Here is a 17,262-nt window from a genome sequence, read left to right on the forward strand (position 1 = left end):
GCACAAACGGCAGCTTATGTATACCGCTATTATTTGAAAAAGAAGAAAAAAAAACAGGAAAACTCTACAATAATTGCTTTCTAACGGTACTGACACACGAGGCAGTAAGTCGGGAACTAACTTGGAGCTTCATAAAGAAGACTGAGAAGAAATTGAGGACCGGGAAACGAGGGATGGAACGAAAAATAGTAGGCGTAACACTTGAGACAGAGAGACAGCCGTGCGAATTAAAGAGACGGGGGTATCCGATGGTCTAGGTGACATTAAAAGAGATGGACAGGACATGTAACGCGTATAGGAGAGATAACCGGTGGTCTATTATATAGAGCTATACAGAATGGGTGTCAAAGAAGGGGAAGCGCAGTCGATGACGGCAGAAGTTTAGGTGGCGCTTTGAAATCGGGAAATTAGCGCGGTATATAAGGCTGAGTCCGCTGGCGCAAGACACACGAGTAAACGGAGACTGCTGTGAAAGGCCTTTTTTTTTCCTGCAGTGTATACATAAATCTGACGACGACGATGATAAGTATGTACGTACATCCAATACGTATGCGCCAAACTAAATCTCCGTCGCATCACGCACCGGTGGATGCACGCGCGCGCGCACGCTCGGATAATGAAACCAGCTGAGGCAACGACAAGTCAAACACGTTTATACCACACCGCGACTCCTGAACCGACGCGCACAACTCACCGCGCCAGCTGTGTGTGTGTGTTTTTGTGTGGCCCGCGCGCGCACGCTCCGCCACGCATGACTACCGAAACAGCTATATGGCCACTTGTCCCGTGCAGAGCCAGACTCAAAACGAGAGGCGCTGCGCCCATGCGTCCCATGGCGCTGACAAGACTACGATCACGTGCACTTCACGCGCGACTTTATAGACGAAGGTGAAGCCCCGTGACTTCCAAACCTAATGAAAAAATACCTTCAACGCAATTCCGCCGGTTTAATTCGCTGTCCATTGAACGGGGCTCATTCACTGCGCTCGCCGCAATTTTCACGTTTACTGCGGCTAAAATAACGTTTTCCATCTTTACTCGCCACGGCGGCTCAGCGGCTCTAAACGCCACATTCTTATTTTTCGGTCTTAATTGAGAGTTGTTCTAAAAAAAAAGCAGAACACCTTTCGTTTTGTAATAGAGGCTATGAGAATGTCACACTGCATGGGAACGGAACGAAATATAGCACGAAATATAGTGAGAAATATGCAGCGACGAAAGCATCGGTGATGAGAGTTCCTGCATACAAATAAGCTGGTGACCTCGATTTGCTCCACGCGAAAGTGTCCCACAAGGAGCGTCTATCCCGATCGCCGGAGAAATAGAACTCGGCAAAAGACGACGTACGTGGACAAAATTAGAAGAGCGTGGGGGTTCAAGGGGGGGGGGAGCTGCGGGAAATTATCAAAGCGCCACGCGCTAATTGCTCGTTTGAGCCATTCGTATGTTGGGAAGAAGTGCCGCGAAAGAAGAACCGCAAGGAGGGTCCGGTCGAGTTGACCTGGTAAAACAAGCATGGATAAACTTTAAAGTGCTTTGAGTGACTACCGGGAGCAGCAAGAAATGATCAGAGATGGCGCTCACCTGAAGCGAGTCAGCGGAAGACGCAATTAAGAGCGATTGCCGTGGAATAACTGTTACTTACGCCGGATAACCCTGGAAAATATGTAGGAATATATCGTTTACGCACCTTGCAGAGCCCGCTGGTATAGTTTCGAAGTCGTGGGGTACTCGGGAACGCCACGAGACACCGAGGTAACACACCAGCTCGGGTACCGAAATAAATTTTGAAAAATTGTTCCGTAAGCACGGCGCGACAGCGAGTCCGGGATGAATGTGGGAAGAAAAAAAAAAAAAAACGCCAATAATCTAAAATGCGGGCGGTATACAGAGGAAGTCACGTCAGCGGTCCGAGGCGTCGTAAATATAGAAGCAGCGGCGGAAAGAGCGACTTGCCAGTCCGGCAGATGAACAGGACAGATATGGTTGATATGGCATCGGAGATAAACGGGACCAAAAGCAAGTTCCCTAAAAAAAAAAAATAGAAAAAACGCGTTCTGGCTCACGCAAGGTCGCACAAGCTTGTCGTGCTCTCTCTCTCTCTCTCCTCTCTCGTTTCTAATCGTCTTCCTATCGGCGCGGAGAGTTGCCTGGTTGCTAAGAGAGCTAACGACAATCACCGATATGCCACTCGTTCCACACAAGTGTATGTACATATATACATGGCAGCAGCAAAAAGCGATAGCAGCAGATCACAGCGCTCTGCAGCTTACGTGTTTTGTTTGCGGATGTCGAACAACGCGGGCGCAACGTCAATTGTCTCCGAAGAACTATACAAGGCCTGGAGGAAACGAAGACAGCGAGTTTCCAAGAGCGATTTGGCAAAACGTAACGTGACCCCGGCGTACATTACGTGAGCCTCACATGCGTCACGGCTCGATTTGGGCGACGAGCAGGCGCGTGTGTGCAGCGCGTGTGCTATACACGCGCGCCACTCGGTGGTCACCACTCGGAAGCACGGCATTTCGCAGCACGGAGAGGGGTGGCCGATAATTGCACACTTCGGAAATGGCTGGCTTCTTACAAAACAGAGAAAGCAACGCAAGTTGGCTGTTTTACGAGGATTGATTCAAACACAAAAAGGAATCGTTCACAACGCTGATCAGCCGCTCCTCCGGAACCACGGAAAGCTAACGCCTTGATAACGAAGTACTTTTGGGGCCTCCGAAATTATTCGTTATACAGGTCACTTCGTTGTCAAAGTCGCGCACCGCACCGTACAACCGGGGCAGAATTACTCCTTCGCTATACAGGTCATTTCGTTTTTGTATACCACAAGACGTTGCGCGTATACGCCAACGCCGATTGGCTGAAAGCGGCGCCTCGCACAGTCGAGGGGATAGATCGAAGAGACCCGGTGGACCTTTTCAAGGCAGCGGGCTGAGGGATGTTCGAAAGAGTCGCCGACTGAGCGAAATAACGACTCTAAATTCGGTAATTTGTGCGGGCGAGAGAAAATCCTCGCGTCGCGGCGCTATATATAGAGGGAAACAGATTGGCGGGCATCCCTTTAATCACCGCTGCCCCACCCCGGCTCCCATGGGAGGTAGGGGAGGGCCAGGGGAAATTGAGAGCAACGTGGCGACGTTAAATGGACAGAACGGAAATCGGAGACCCGCGTGTACGTGCTCGTTTCGAATTTCGGGGCTATACTGACCACAAGCGAGAAGAGGCCCAATCGGGCTTCCAGGCGCTGCCTCCACAGTTGTACACTTGCTGCCATCAGTTTCTCCTCTCAAGCTCAAACACGGGGGCCGAAACAAACCCGCAGTATAGACCAAAGAAAGGTAGCGGAGAGTGGAGCCGAAAAGGGAGGGCAAGAGCGAACGCGTGATGGTAAACAGAAGGGAGGCAGCGGGCGGCTGCATGGTCGTCCGGGGGGATCCAGTACGGAGTGCGCATGCGCAGTCCCTGGCACGGGATCGTCCAATGGTCCGACTGCGGGAGGCATCGATTTGCCGCCGTGGGCCCGCTTCGCTATAGAGCAGCGTATAGATTCAATGGAAAATTTTGGCCTCTCTCCGGTTCCAGTTTGCAGCCTTTCAAAGCCGTGCGATCGAGCGCCAAACTATTTATTGAGCGCTTCGATTTGCAGCGAACGGGACAACCACGACGATTCCCGCGGCTTTCTTTGTTTCACATGCGTATCATCAATACTTCTTTTTGGGCGAGTTGGTACATCTTGAAACTTTGGGAAACAGCGCAAACAGACGACCACAAGAAGGGAGACACGGACACACAGGCGCTGACTAACAACTGGTTTTATTGTGAAGGAAAGCACACGTTATATATGCCAGAGTGAAGCAAGGGAAAGGGGAAAACATGACAAGGGTAACATCGTGCCAACAACGCAAGCGCAAAACAGCCACCCAAGCGCAACAAGAGGCAAACAATTATTTTTCTTTCTAATCTGAACCCCCGATAGCCGCATCCAGAAGATAAAATTCAGCGTCAAAGAGAGCAAGGGAAGGGGTGCTGAAGCACTTGCTACCGAACTTCCTGATGTGGTAGGCTTCCAAACTGATGCGCGCTGTCTTGTCACTACTCTTTCCTAGAATCGTCGTCTCCTTTAACCGGGCCACACAATCAGTGCACTTGCTAACGTGCGCAACTATAAGTGTGTATTTGTCATCTCGTTTTTTCAGTTTTAGAGCGTGTTCCCCTAAACGGTCATTGACACAGCGACCAGTTTCGCCGACGTAAAACATCCCACAAGACATGGGAATGCAATACACCACTCCAGTGGAACATTTAACGAACGGCGGTTGGTGGTTCTTCTGGCATCCACGTTTACTGGTGTTGCAGATACGTGGGCACAACTTTCCCAGCTTGTTAGGGACAGAAAAACATATTGGCACGCCGTGCCTACTTGCCACCTTCTTCAGATTGTGGGAGAGTTTATGGATGTAGGGGACCACCTCAGGTCTATGTGCCTTCCGGTGATCCTCCGCCGTTGTAGTTCCCGTTCCACGCTTGAATTTTTGAAGGAGGGTTTCAGAAAACCCTCCTTGTGGGATGTTTCCTCCATGTCTTGTGGGATGTTTTACGTCGGCGAAACTGGTCGCTGTGTCAATGACCGTTTAGGGGAACACGCTCTAAAACTGAAAAAACGAGATGACAAATACGCACATATAGTGGCGCACGTTAGCAAGTGCACTGATTGTGTGGCCCGGTTAAAGGAGACGACGATTCTAGGAAAGAGTAGTGACAAGACAGCGCGCATCAGTTTGGAAGCCTACCACATCAGGAAGTTCGGTAGCAAGTGCTTCAGCACCCCTTCCCTTGCTCTCTTTGACGCTGAATTTTATCTTCTGGATGCGGCTATCGGGGGTTCAGATTAGAAAGAAAAATAATTGTTTGCCTCTTGTTGCGCTTGGGTGGCTGTTTTGAGCTTGCGTTGTTGGCACGATGTTACCCTTGTCATGTTTTCCCCTTTCCCTTGCTTCACTCTGGCATATATAAGGTGTGCTTTCCTTCACAATAAAACCAGTTGTTAGTCAGCGCCTGTGTGTCCGTGTCTCCCTTCTTGTGGTCGTCTGTTTGCGCTGTTTCCCAAAGTTTCACATGCGTATACCGTGTACATAGTAATCGTACGATATTTCGGTTCAGAAATCATTTTTCTTGGACTTTCAGTACAAGCATTGCGATTGCGGTCACCCCCTTTTCCTCTTAAAACTGTTAACAGCCGCATGCCGGCCTTCGTCCAGCACTTCAATAACGCGTTGGGAGGAGACACATTCCAACCGCCACGTAACCATTACCATTTCGCGATACGCAGATGATGACGCGAGAGGAACACACCAAGGTCGCTTAGCGTTGGTTTCCTTTCCTTGCATATACAGTTGTAGCGCCGTCGTTACAAGCCCAATATCTCTCACCGTGTATGAGAGAGAGAGTGGATACATGTGCGCGGTATACTCTCCCACCGGTGTCCACCCAATTTCCGCCAGCCAGGTGCCGGCACTGATACAGGCGCTTCTGGGCCCGGAGCCAAAGCGCCCCGTGACGAGAATCCAGGAAGGCGTAACGTCGCTCGTGTAGAGAGAGCGGAGGCAGCGTCAGTCAATCTCTGGCCTGACGACCTATATATATATCTCTCTCCGCTTCGCTCATTCAGCGTCACCGAGCGAGCACCCCTCGACGGCTGCTTGAAGCCGCGCAGAAGCAGTGATAACAAAAAGAAGCAGCAGGAACGTCTCCTCCGAGCAGAGCTTTCGTCACACGGGAGAGGATCGAGGGACAGCCGAGATCGAAACAACCGCGGGTCGCTTGCACGCTGGGTTATTCGCAAAGGAAAAAGACGCGACCAACAACAGGTCATTCATTCCTTCGCAAGCCATTTCACAACGCGCGAAAAAAAAAAAAAAAAAAAAAACAACGATCGCGAAACCTTGACGTCGTCTCAAATTCTCACTCGTACGCACGACAGTGATAGGCGGCACAGAAAGAGACGACAGCTACACCCAACAACGCGACGAATGAAAGGAAACAAAAAAACATTCCTGACACATTGGCACAACCTACGAACAGGAAAATACAAAAAGAAAGAAAGAAAGAAAGCTGCAGCACGGTCGGCAGCCATATATAGCAGCGCAACATTTCAGACGCGCAGCAATTAATTTATTCATGGACAGCTGCTATAATGGATCACGTATAGCCGGATAAACATAAACCAATAGATGACTCCATGGTGCTATATATATATATAGTTCGCGTGCGGTATTCCACATTAATCATCATATGTAAGGGAAGCTGTTAATAAAAAAATAATGCATTTATATCTTCTTTCCCAGCGCCAAAAATTTTTACGCGGCCCCTACAAGAGAGAAGGAAGAAAGCGCCACAGAAAGACGGCAAGTTACTAGAGGACTTGCTTATATACAGCGTGGTGAAAAGTGTCGGAGCATAGCCTATATTGTTACGGAAGAATAGGAGGAGTCAAGTTATGGTCGGAGTCAAGCAAACTGGCCCAAATTGTACCAACGCTGGCGCCCCCCGACTAAAAGTATCGCGTAGACTGCGAAATGCAAGATATGCCGAAGCAGAGTACAGCCTCCAGGTGGCGTCTGCGTGCATCCCGAAAGCACTTGCACACAGAGAACGAGAGAACGAGAGAGAGAGAGAGAGAAGAAGAAGGTCAATTGTTTCAGGGCCATTACATACACAGCGTTCTTTAGAATTGCATAAAGACGCTCTTCGCAGATGTTGGCAACCGCCGCAAGTGCAACGCGGCGTCAGTGAAGGAAAATAATTAGACATGCTGACGCGAAACAGCCAACTGGGCCCAGAGACGTTGCCCTGAAAGCAAAGTCTTGTTTTTTTCTTCTTCTCAAGCGTACCGCGCTGGTTTATGACCAGTTCTTACAAGGAAGCACAAAACAATACAGAAACACCTCGATTAGTTAGCCAATAAAACTGTTTCGAACAATTCAATGAGGAAGACGCATAATATATACTCCCTTAGAAAACAAACGCACGAATAATTTTACGGTGTCTTTGCGATTCTCTCTCTCGGATTATGCGTGGATGAGTGGTAAGATCAGAATTGATTGATTGATTGATTAATTGATTGATTGATTGATTGCGAGCAACCATATACAAGTCCAGATGGGGGCCATAGGTCAAAAGCACAGCCGCCGGATACTCACACACAGATTTCAGGTGGACAGTGTCAATCAGGAACGCCCGCACAGTTTTCCGGCCGTCACGTCAAGTTGGCCTGCGCGACTGCATGATGATCGACACGGCTCACAGCGCGGACCCCCCACTTGAAAGACTACAAAGCCGGCGCTTTTTCCGATCTCGGCAACAGCTGCGCACACATAGCCGGGAAAGAAAGAACGACGCTGACTTTTAGAAAGAAAGAAACGCTGCATTACACACACACAGAGACGGTACGACGAGATGGAACGCCGCGCGCGTTCGCAATCATTTACGCAACGACGGCCTCGCGAAGAGCCCCCCCATCTCAGGCTACGCTGCAACGTGGGCGAGCAGGAAAGAGCGCTTTCGTAAGAGAACAACGGAGGAGACTTCGCGCGACCTACGACGAGATCTACTGGCGACGCAGCTCGGCGTCTCGGCGCAGATAAACATGTCGCAACTCTGAATCACTGCGCGCGTTGACTCCTCGGTGACTGCTTCCAAAGGTGCAAGGACCTCGTGTTGCCGTTCCAGGTAAAGTTCCGCGCAAGTAAACAGATCTGTGCGTATTTTATACTCAAGCACAGATCTGCGAGTATTATATGTTCTAACTAGCGTAGCGTTACCGTCCAGCCGCTTCTCTCCAACTGCGCATGCGCGCGGCAGGGGAATCGCAATGGTAGAGCGGTAAACAGCATCGACAGCCGCATTCTATGTACCGTACCCCGCCACTATTCAGCACCACCGGAGAGGAGCTTCCTTCTCGATCCATCGTCCGGGGAACAACACACGTCACAGACGCTTCGCAACCCGCAACGTCGACGCGGGATCAGTGAGTCGGCCCACTTGGGGAGGCGATGCACTATAAGACAGGGTGGTCAGTGGGCCGATGCCGAAACTGGTGCCACGCGGGTCGCGCCACAAGGACCGCGACCCCATACTTCAATCTTTTAGGGGCGAAGCTCCTTAGGGTGTGGGTCTGTCCCTCCTCTGTAGTATGTAGTAGTAGTAGGTAGCCACGTCTACTTTTATGAGAAAAAAAAAATCCGAAAGTTGTGTCCGTAGCGCGGAATCGAACCAGGGACCCCTCGCTTCCGAACGCGCGGCGCTAACCACTACGCCACGAAGCGTACATGGGCACACGCACCACGATGACAATAAATACCCAACATTAACGAAACACTGCGCGTTTCTAACGCGTTTGTGCTAGCGCGTTACGGCCCGTGTAAGAAGCTGGTGTAAGACGCTGTGGCCTCTCCGCCTTACCCCCGTATTCATAAACGCTCCTCGACTTGAACTTGACTTGCCACCGCCTTGGGCAGCGCGTTCGAAACGCGTTGAAGGCGGTGGCAAGTTCAAGTCGAGGAGCGTTTATGAATACGGGGGTTATACTCTCTCAGCAGTCATGTGATGGCGTCGGCAAACGCGGTGCACGTTCCGGCATGTGTAAACGGCTGCATAAGACGCTGTGGCCTCTCCCCCTTACTAGAGACTCTAGTACTGCACGTTTCTAACGCGTTTGTGCTAGCGTCCCCTTAAGCGGGAGATGGTGCATTTATAATGAAGGGCGCTGTTATAAAATAGGAATGACGTCACATATGGCTCGTGTCATTGGTGGAAGTCAATCGTTCGATTTAGTGCGGCGAGACTGGGCGAATTACACGGAAGATTCACGGTTTACCGATGATTCCCTCCGGAACTTCGCCCACTCATCATCATTCACCCCGTGGATATGTGGTGTGTGTGTTTTTTTTTTTTTTTTGTTCAAAACAAGTACATATGCGCATGCGTTCGCTGCTGTCTGTTCCTTTATATATGTGTACCACTTCGTAGAATAAAAACAATTGTTGGAAGTGAGCGCTGTGGCGTCGTACCTCTGTCTCGCGTCCCTTTTCGTGCGCTAAAAAGTAAAGGTCATGGAATACCCCAACCATGCCCAAACTTACGCTCTCCCAATCTGAAGCTGCAAGCACGTCGCGTCTGCAGGAGAGTCCCTCCGAGTGTCGGTAAATCGAAGGCAGGCGGCAATACATTTCCTATCGCCGAATCATACACACGTGATCTTGCAGTGGTCGGGCCTTTTCAGAAGACTACTTCGCAACATATTCCACACAGCATTTGTACACTGCCTTCCCGCACTAAATCCACTAAATTTCTGACGTAACGCAATGAGGCGGACGCGAAGAAAACAAAGAAAGAACGTGTAATGCAAGTATGAATTAATTGCACTTTTCTTCGCTGACAGAGCATTTTACCATAATAACGTTACCGGCCTGGCTACATCACCAGCGATTGTGCGCGGACGTGACGTAAGAACGTAAGTAGTAAAGTTCAGTTCAATCACCCCGACAGGTTCTTCGATCTATAAACGCCGCGTTAAAACGCCTCAACGGGGCAATTCAGTGCGATAAAAGGAATTCGCACGCAATATACAGCGAAAACGCAGTGGTACTGTGTTCTACCATGACTCTCGGGTACGCTAAAACGTTATACATAGAGGCGTACATACAACGCTACGATGTTCGAAAGGTTCCCAAAAGTAATCACGCTTTCTTTCCTGCGGATTAAATACTTATGTAGTTTTAAAGGAGTGCCGGACCACCGGTCAGTCAATCCCGAACGATCTGGCGGTTTTTCAGCTTTGCGCCCTTATATCACGAGAAGAAGAAGGCACTCACGTACGCAACCGGGAGCGACGGCGGGGATGTCCCGGAGATCACGCCGACGCCGCGGTCAGGGACGCCGGACGACCTTTAAAATCCAGAGGCTCGGCGGGGCGACGATCGGGAGATGCCGTCGAGCAGCGCTCACAGGCACGCGAGTCGACGACGCCGGCAGTCACCACGTAACACCGGTCGTGACGTCAAGCACACACGCACGCACCACACAACGGTTGATGGAGGGGGGGCAGGATGGATGAAAACGTTGACACAACCTGCGCGCTTTACGTAAAGCCGGAGAGCGCGCGACGCCGAACGGCACAGATGAACGCTGGCGAGAGAGGGAAGGGATGCAACAGCCAACGCCGGCGTCCCCCGCTGCGCGATCAGATGCCGCTGGCAGGCGCTCGTTTGGCAGCGATTGCACGAACGGCGCACACACACAAACGCACCCTCTTCGTGCAAACAATTGTTACGCAGGCAGACGCCACCGCCTCTCGAAGACTCGCGTCTCCGGCGCGAAATAAGCGATACGCCTTCCCTCCGGGACGCGCTCCTCGACGCAAAGCGCCACTGAAGAAAGAAAATCCGTGCGCACGGGAGCCGGCCAGACACAAACGCACTCCTCCGGCGCTTGCGAATCGCGGCCACTCAGTCGTTCGTTCGGTCAGTCGCCTTAGCGAAGCGCAACGCAACACAACAGCCAGCCAGACGGCGGCAGCAGCAATGCTCGCGGCTGTTGCAACGTCGGCCCCGTTTCCTGGAGAGACGCCAAGCTCTTTCGCTCTCCCTCTGGGCGAAAAAGCAGAACCGCGAACGCGCTTTCTCTGGAAACGTCAACGTTGTTTAGGAGGGGGCTGCGTTTAAAAGCGTTGTCGCGCCAACGATGGAAACTGCGAACGTGGCCGGAACGGTAAGAACGAGAACGACAGTAAACGAAAACGAGGGCAGCGCAATAACAAGAAACGACGACAACAACAACGATCGGTATTTTTACCTAACCTGCTAATGCCGATGACAGAAATAACTATTCGTCGGATGAGCGATGGTTCGCCGCTTTCTACGGTTGGCAGTGTAGTTAGCTGACTGTCAATTTGGTTTTTCTTTGTACTAGTTTAGCGTAGGATTTTCTTGTAAACGAGTCGCACTGCCTCGCGTCTTTTTTCTTTCGTGTATTTCTTTCTGATTCACTCTTTTCTCGCTCTAAGCGAACAGAACTGGGGACAACGAAGCTTGCACAGCGCCACGTTGAATTCCATGCGCTCCAGACGATGACCAACGGAGAGCAGCAGCAGACGACGCGGAGGAGCCACCTGGCCCGAAACGATCCCGAAATGCCGTTCGCGACACGGTTGCCGTGGCAACCACATTCGGAGCACGCTGCCCGCACGGTGTCATGGTAACAGGGCCACAAGGGGAAAGGTGCGTAGAGCGCGAGGGCTTCGCTCTCGCAGCCTGAACTGTTGGTAAACACTGAACACGCCCTCCCCTTCAGGGCCAATTTCACACTCGCCCAACGAAAGACGACCTAGTGCGGCTGTTTCCAAATATCAGAAGGGAAAAGTAGGAGTCGCCCGAGAACCCCTATATATAGCTTCCTTTCGTTAACAAATCGGTGAGAAAAGCAAAGCAGACGATCGACGTTCGTAGTCTCCCCAATCATTCACAGAAGTTACCAGTCGACAAGAAACCGTTATTTCCTTCAGCAACGATAAAAGACTGACGTAGTCGCAGAGAAGCATGCATAGGACTGGATAGTCGACTCGTGGTCTCTCATAGAAAGCACGCACACACGAGGTTTCCACGCGCCCTTGCCGGACCGCGCGCGAATCGATACAGGCGTGACCTCGGTGCCTTTCGGAGCGACCCACAGAGGCCAGCAGCAGACGGAAAGGAACGCGGGCGATGAAAAAGCGTGCTCCAAGAAGAAGGCAGCGTTTTTGCACAGCACTTTCTCGTTGCCTCAGGACGACACAGGCCCACTCCCGTCGAAGCAGCAGCAGGAGAGCCGTCCTTTCCTCCGCCGCGCAGACTCAACGAGCAGCACCGACCACACAGCTGACTGCAGCGACGTACGCATTCCCGAGCAGCGAAACCAGCTGCTGCGCGCGCGAAGGCGGCGACCGCACCTTCTCCTCGGGCGAGATGGCTCGGCGCTTTCGTAACCGTACGGTGCTGCGTGTGTGTACAAACGTAGACCCGTCGGCGGCGAAGGGAAGGCCGCCAGACACGCTCGAAACGGCAGTTCCGTACCGAGTTGCGAAACGCCGCAACGAGCTGTATATAAACACACACGGACGGAAGTAATCCGTAGGAGGAGAAGAAAAGGTCGATAAGCGCGGCGAGCGCCTCACCGAAACGGCCAGCGGGCCGGAGCCGCAGCGGCGACCGCCGCCGATGAGGCACACGCACTGCAAGCGGGGTTTCTTTCACACATACACACACACACGCACCGCGTCTCGGAAGGGGCGCAATGGCCAACCGAGGAAGATGGAATGCGACCGTCGGCGACACGGAGAAGAATCCTGTGGCAGCGCTGCACGCACAGAGAAACACACGCACACAGTCGAGAGGCCGCCGTGCGCGCACACTGCGCGCGAGGAAAACGGCGGAAGTGTGCCGCCTTCTCCTCTCTCTCTTTCTCTCCGGCGCTGTGCGTGCTCCGGTCGAGCGAAGAGGTGGAGGGTGCAAAACAAAAGGGGGGCGGAGAAGCAGCAGTCCTTCGGGGTCGCAAGCGTGCGCACGCCGGCACGAGCAAAAATTACGCCCCCGCGTCGGCGACGCCACAGAACACACGCGGCTGGCTGGCCCTCCCGCACCGAGGGCATGCAGGCGGCCCTGCTCGGCTGTCTTCTGAGATTAGTTCGTGCGCTCTCCGTTTCTATTTCGGGGAGGCGCTGCCGCCGCCGCCGCTGCCACACCACCAGAAAGCGCGACGCGAACGCGCCCGGCCGCTTGGCAGCGGCTGGCATCGATCCTTGAAAGGGAACGTCACCCGAACAGGACGTAAACCCGCCGACAGTTTCCGGGTCTTCGTCCGTCCCAGCGCCCATCTCCTTGAAGTTGACTCGCGATGAAAAATATAATTACGCAGATCCAACCCACAAAGGAATTATGCTGTTGACGACGTATATGTGTTGCAGTGAAGAATATTGAGGTACCATCCGGTGTATCACTGCGTAATGCCGTAGAAAAAAAGGTCAGCAGCCAACACATCTGTATAGGGTAGTGAAGATAGGAGACGACTGTCCTGGGTGCGAGCTATTCGACAAGGCAGCAGCAGGGGAAATGCCGACGTAAGAGGTGTAAAGAAAGCTTCGCTTTAAGAAATGGCGATTGCTCACATGCCACAGATGACATTCCTCTGCACACACACACACACAAAAAAAGAAAGAAGAACGAAATTCGAAGACCAGAAGCCGAAAATTCTGGTCGCGGCGGACCGCGCAGGGCATCCTACGGCGAAATCAAAACGTCCTGCACGCCGATATGCTATGTGGGCGAGCCGAAGAGGACGCCAGCACCAAGATAGAGAGAGAGAGTAAAGAAATTTGATAGAAAAATGTACGCTGATAAAGTATACAAAGGAAAGCGACGAAATATATAGGGTGAAAAGGCTGCGCCCTCCTATGAGTGAATGCACGCACGTGCAGTCGGCGCAACAAGTTTAAGGGACAGGACCTTCTGCGAAAAAAAGTTAAAATTTCCGAGCAGTTTGTGGCCGTAGGCAGTAAAACCGTAAAAAGCTACACCAGTACAGGCTATATGTGTACCCAGGCAACGGGAATATCATTTTATATATTTTTTTATTTCTCCAGCTCCTGCCGTACGTAAACGTTTGACGCCGACTGTACGTAACCCACGCGAGCTGTTGCATTAACGCCGGGGTGGTCGGACCCACTCCAGACACGGCCGTCCGAGATGTTGATGTCGCATGGCCCAGATTTCGCGTACGACCGAAACATTACCCCACTTTCCGAAAAATTGGCCGTACCAATTGCTTTGGTACCGCTCTTTCTAGTTGAAAACTCTTCTGATTCGGTAATAATGGATGCAATATTCAAGCACGAGATTGGAAAGGATGATTACCGTCAGACCACCAGCACACGGCCGCGAATCGCACATACAACGCCTGCAACAGATTGGCCACCCTTGTGCTAATGTATTAGACTACAAAGAAGTCCTGAATGAGTGTTAAGAGGAAGCTTTAGCTCGGCCCCAACTCCGATGCTGCCTATTCAAATACATGTGAAACGCAAAAATGCTTTTCTGAGATAGCCCCTGGCAGGTATTAATGAAATTTGCGGCATTTTAGAGAAAAGGTTACAGTCTAGTGACTGTTGGAAGCTACATTTTGATTTATGGCCAGAATGTTTCCACATCGCGGGAAATTGTTAAGTTCTAAAAACGAAGTTTACAAAACCGCAATTCTGCACCGAGAAAAGATATCGCAGTTCCGCATATTGCATCCGTCAGAACATCTAAAGCGTCCAAATTTGATATATTAATTTATATCTTACGCGAATTTGTTACAATGTTTACAAAGGCTTTGCAACAGTGCTACTCACATATTAGTGGTGTATTTGAGAGCCATGTATAGTACAGATTGGTCCGCTTTAGATGTACTATGAGATGCAATATACAGAATCGGGATATCGTTATTCATTGCTGAGTTGGAGCTGCAAACTTGATAGTCTCGTTGTCTGAAAATTTGCAATTTTCAACAATTATTTTAAAAAAATTGACGGCCTAAATCGAAATTCGCTACCAAAAGTCACTAGATCCTATTTTTTTTTTTAAGTGCAACAAAACTCACCTAATTTGGTGCAGTGGTTGCCGAAAAAAACGATTTTTTTCCCATGTATCTAGATAAGAGCCCCCGAGATAAATCTTCCTCTTAAAAGAGACGCCTAAAAAAAAAAATAGATCATATTTCTGGAATGAAAAACAGGTTCGTTCCATATAAGCAGACGGTGTGTATGCCAGAAAATAACCTAAAGGTAAAGATGGGTAGCGACGCCAACTTAAAATTACCGCATTACTTCTCCATGACGTCACAGATTGCGACAGACTTTCGAGGTTAGTATCATATTTACTAACAGGAAAGGGGTACGCTGCATACTGCACCATTTTTGAAACTTCGAAACTTATTGTCGACGCCAAGGCTAAATACGAAACTTCAAATTTCCTCTGTTAGTTTCTGCTGTTTTTGTTGAAGACACACGGGAAGTTTAGAGAAAAATCGATACAAGATTAATTTGTTTTACCGCAGCTTGAATGGCAAGCGCATCGAAGACGTTCTCATTATTCCTACCTAGATCATGAAATTTAGGAGAGTGAGTGAGTTTTGTTTGTCGTTTGCTAACTACGCTGTTTTTTTTTTTTTTTTTGTACGGATTTTATGCTTTATGTGGGCCGAGATAACAAAATTATTGTTTTTCGGGAGCGTGTTTTGGCGCACTTAATGTATTTCTTGCAAAAATACATCCTAGCGACATCTAATTCAACGGGGTGGACCGATAAGAAAATTTCCGTTCGGCTGGCGCATGCATGGGCAGGTGTAACTGGGAGTCTCTGGAAGATGTCACTGCCATGCAGCGGACTTAATTAGGCCGATGATCATATACTTTAGTGCCAAGAAGAGCTGGAGAAAGCACGGGCCCTCCGCTTCTTCCTTTCTTTGTATTACCACTTAAAGTGACACACTAAATCGGTTTAGACTGCTAAAGCAGTCTCTCAAAAGTCTATTTTATTAATTTCCCGGTAAGAGGTTGATTACATGATGATACTCTGAAGGACAAAAGTTCAATTCCTTGAATTTCACACCGAAGCTCCGGCGCCGGCACATCAGCATGACGTCACGGATTTCAAGGTATCTTCCCATATTGAGGCGTTGTGGCACAGTAAATGTTATCTAAACTTGCCAAGTTCGGTATTCAGCTCATTTGGAATTCAATGTAGTCCAGCACTGCTAGCAAAAAAAAAAAAGAATATTAAAAAAATTAACAGGCACGAGCAAACACCGCCGAAAACCATGACGTCACGGCGGGCTCTTACGGAAACTTCAAGACGGCGGCGCCACCTGTCTTTAATTTCTGTCATTTTATTGATAGAGCTCAAATCGATTTTTTTTTCAGTGGTCCTTCAAAGAAGAGGCTACAGGAAAAACACACGAAAAGAACTGACAAAGGAGTCACAAGTGATAAGAAGAAAGTTTACGTACAATAAATGTTTCTCTCTCTCTTACGTACAATACGGCGAACACCACAGAGGACTGCGCAAGACACAGCAGATGCCCCCGTTCGCATGTTCTGTCTCTCCTATCGTTTGTGCTAGTACTAATTGATTTAATTAGAGCGTTGAACGTCCCAAAGCAGCTGCAGCTGGAAGTTAGGGGGGAGGTGGAAGGGTCTTATTTTCAACCATCTGGCGTTCTTTAAGATAAAGTGTGCCCAAAGCATGGTGCAAGAGCGTTTTTGTATTGCGCCCATACCGGAATGCGGCCGCAGCGCCCGGCATTAAATCGCGCGACCTTGCGCTCAGAAAAAAAAAAAAAAGAAAAAACCAGGGGGGTGTCTGTAATTGATCATGTCATGTTGTGCCTGTATGCCTGATGTGTATACAAGGCTAGTCGCGAGATGTACTAGGAAGTGTGTATAAGACCAGTGATGTGGAAAGTTGGGCGAGTTGGTGATTAATTAGTGGGTCAACATTACGCGACATTCACCTGCCATGATACGTAAAACAGCTGAAAAATATTCTATTCCGCTTTCACATACCTGGTGAGAATGCCAAACCTACCGAAATCGTCGTGACGTCATTCATGAGCTCGAACATGTGCTCTCAACAATACGTGACGTTGTGCGCACCACTGTGCCACCGTCACGTGACGTACGCCACTGGATCAGGTAAGCTGCACTATGCCACCGTAGCAACGGCGGCTATCCGGCGGCTATCCCCCCCCCCCCCCCCCCTTATCACTTGATTTCAAGTGACAGGGGGGAGGGTCTGAGCGGGCAGGTTCGATTAAACGTTTCGGCTCGATGACGGGGACAACAGGTGTTGTCGCCACGCCATTGGCACACGTGACCTCCATGACGTCGCTTAAAGACTACGTCACACGAAAGGGCATTTACTGGCGCGAAGTTGGAATCCCTAAACAGTGCGGTATAAAAAAAAAAAAATCGTGAAGCCAAATATTCATATGGGGACGGATATGAACGTACGGCACACGAGAGTTCGCACTGCTGTCACCAGCAATTTCACAGACAAACATGCCGCAACAGAATACACGAAAGTCACCGATACAGGACAGCCATAGTACGACGCGTGGAACGAGAGCTCGCAGTTACACTTTTTTTTGAAGAGCTGGTAGCCTTGCTCGCACACAGTGCTGCGC

The 17,262-nt window shown here is 50.2% G+C and overlaps 1 protein-coding gene across 3 annotated transcripts in view; it reads right to left on the minus strand.

Moving 5' to 3' along the window:
• The window catches only part of LOC119442022 (lysine-specific demethylase 6A), a 120,412-nt gene that overhangs the window by 86,508 nt on the left and 16,642 nt on the right, over positions 1-17,262 (minus strand). Inside the window, exon 1 of one of the 3 annotated variants that reach the window (XM_037706737.2) lies at positions 9,886-12,689. The exons of 1 other annotated variant lie outside the window; for it this stretch is intronic. The gene's annotated coding sequence lies outside the window, so the exon portion shown is untranslated. Of the gene's footprint in view, positions 1-9,881; positions 12,690-17,262 lie in introns of those variants that run through there. One more of the 3 variants, XM_037706736.2, reaches the window with a different exon arrangement.

The sequence above is a fragment of the Dermacentor silvarum genome, chromosome 2, assembly GCF_013339745.2.
Source record: "Dermacentor silvarum isolate Dsil-2018 chromosome 2, BIME_Dsil_1.4, whole genome shotgun sequence".
Taxonomy (NCBI): Eukaryota; Metazoa; Arthropoda; class Arachnida; order Ixodida; family Ixodidae; genus Dermacentor; species Dermacentor silvarum.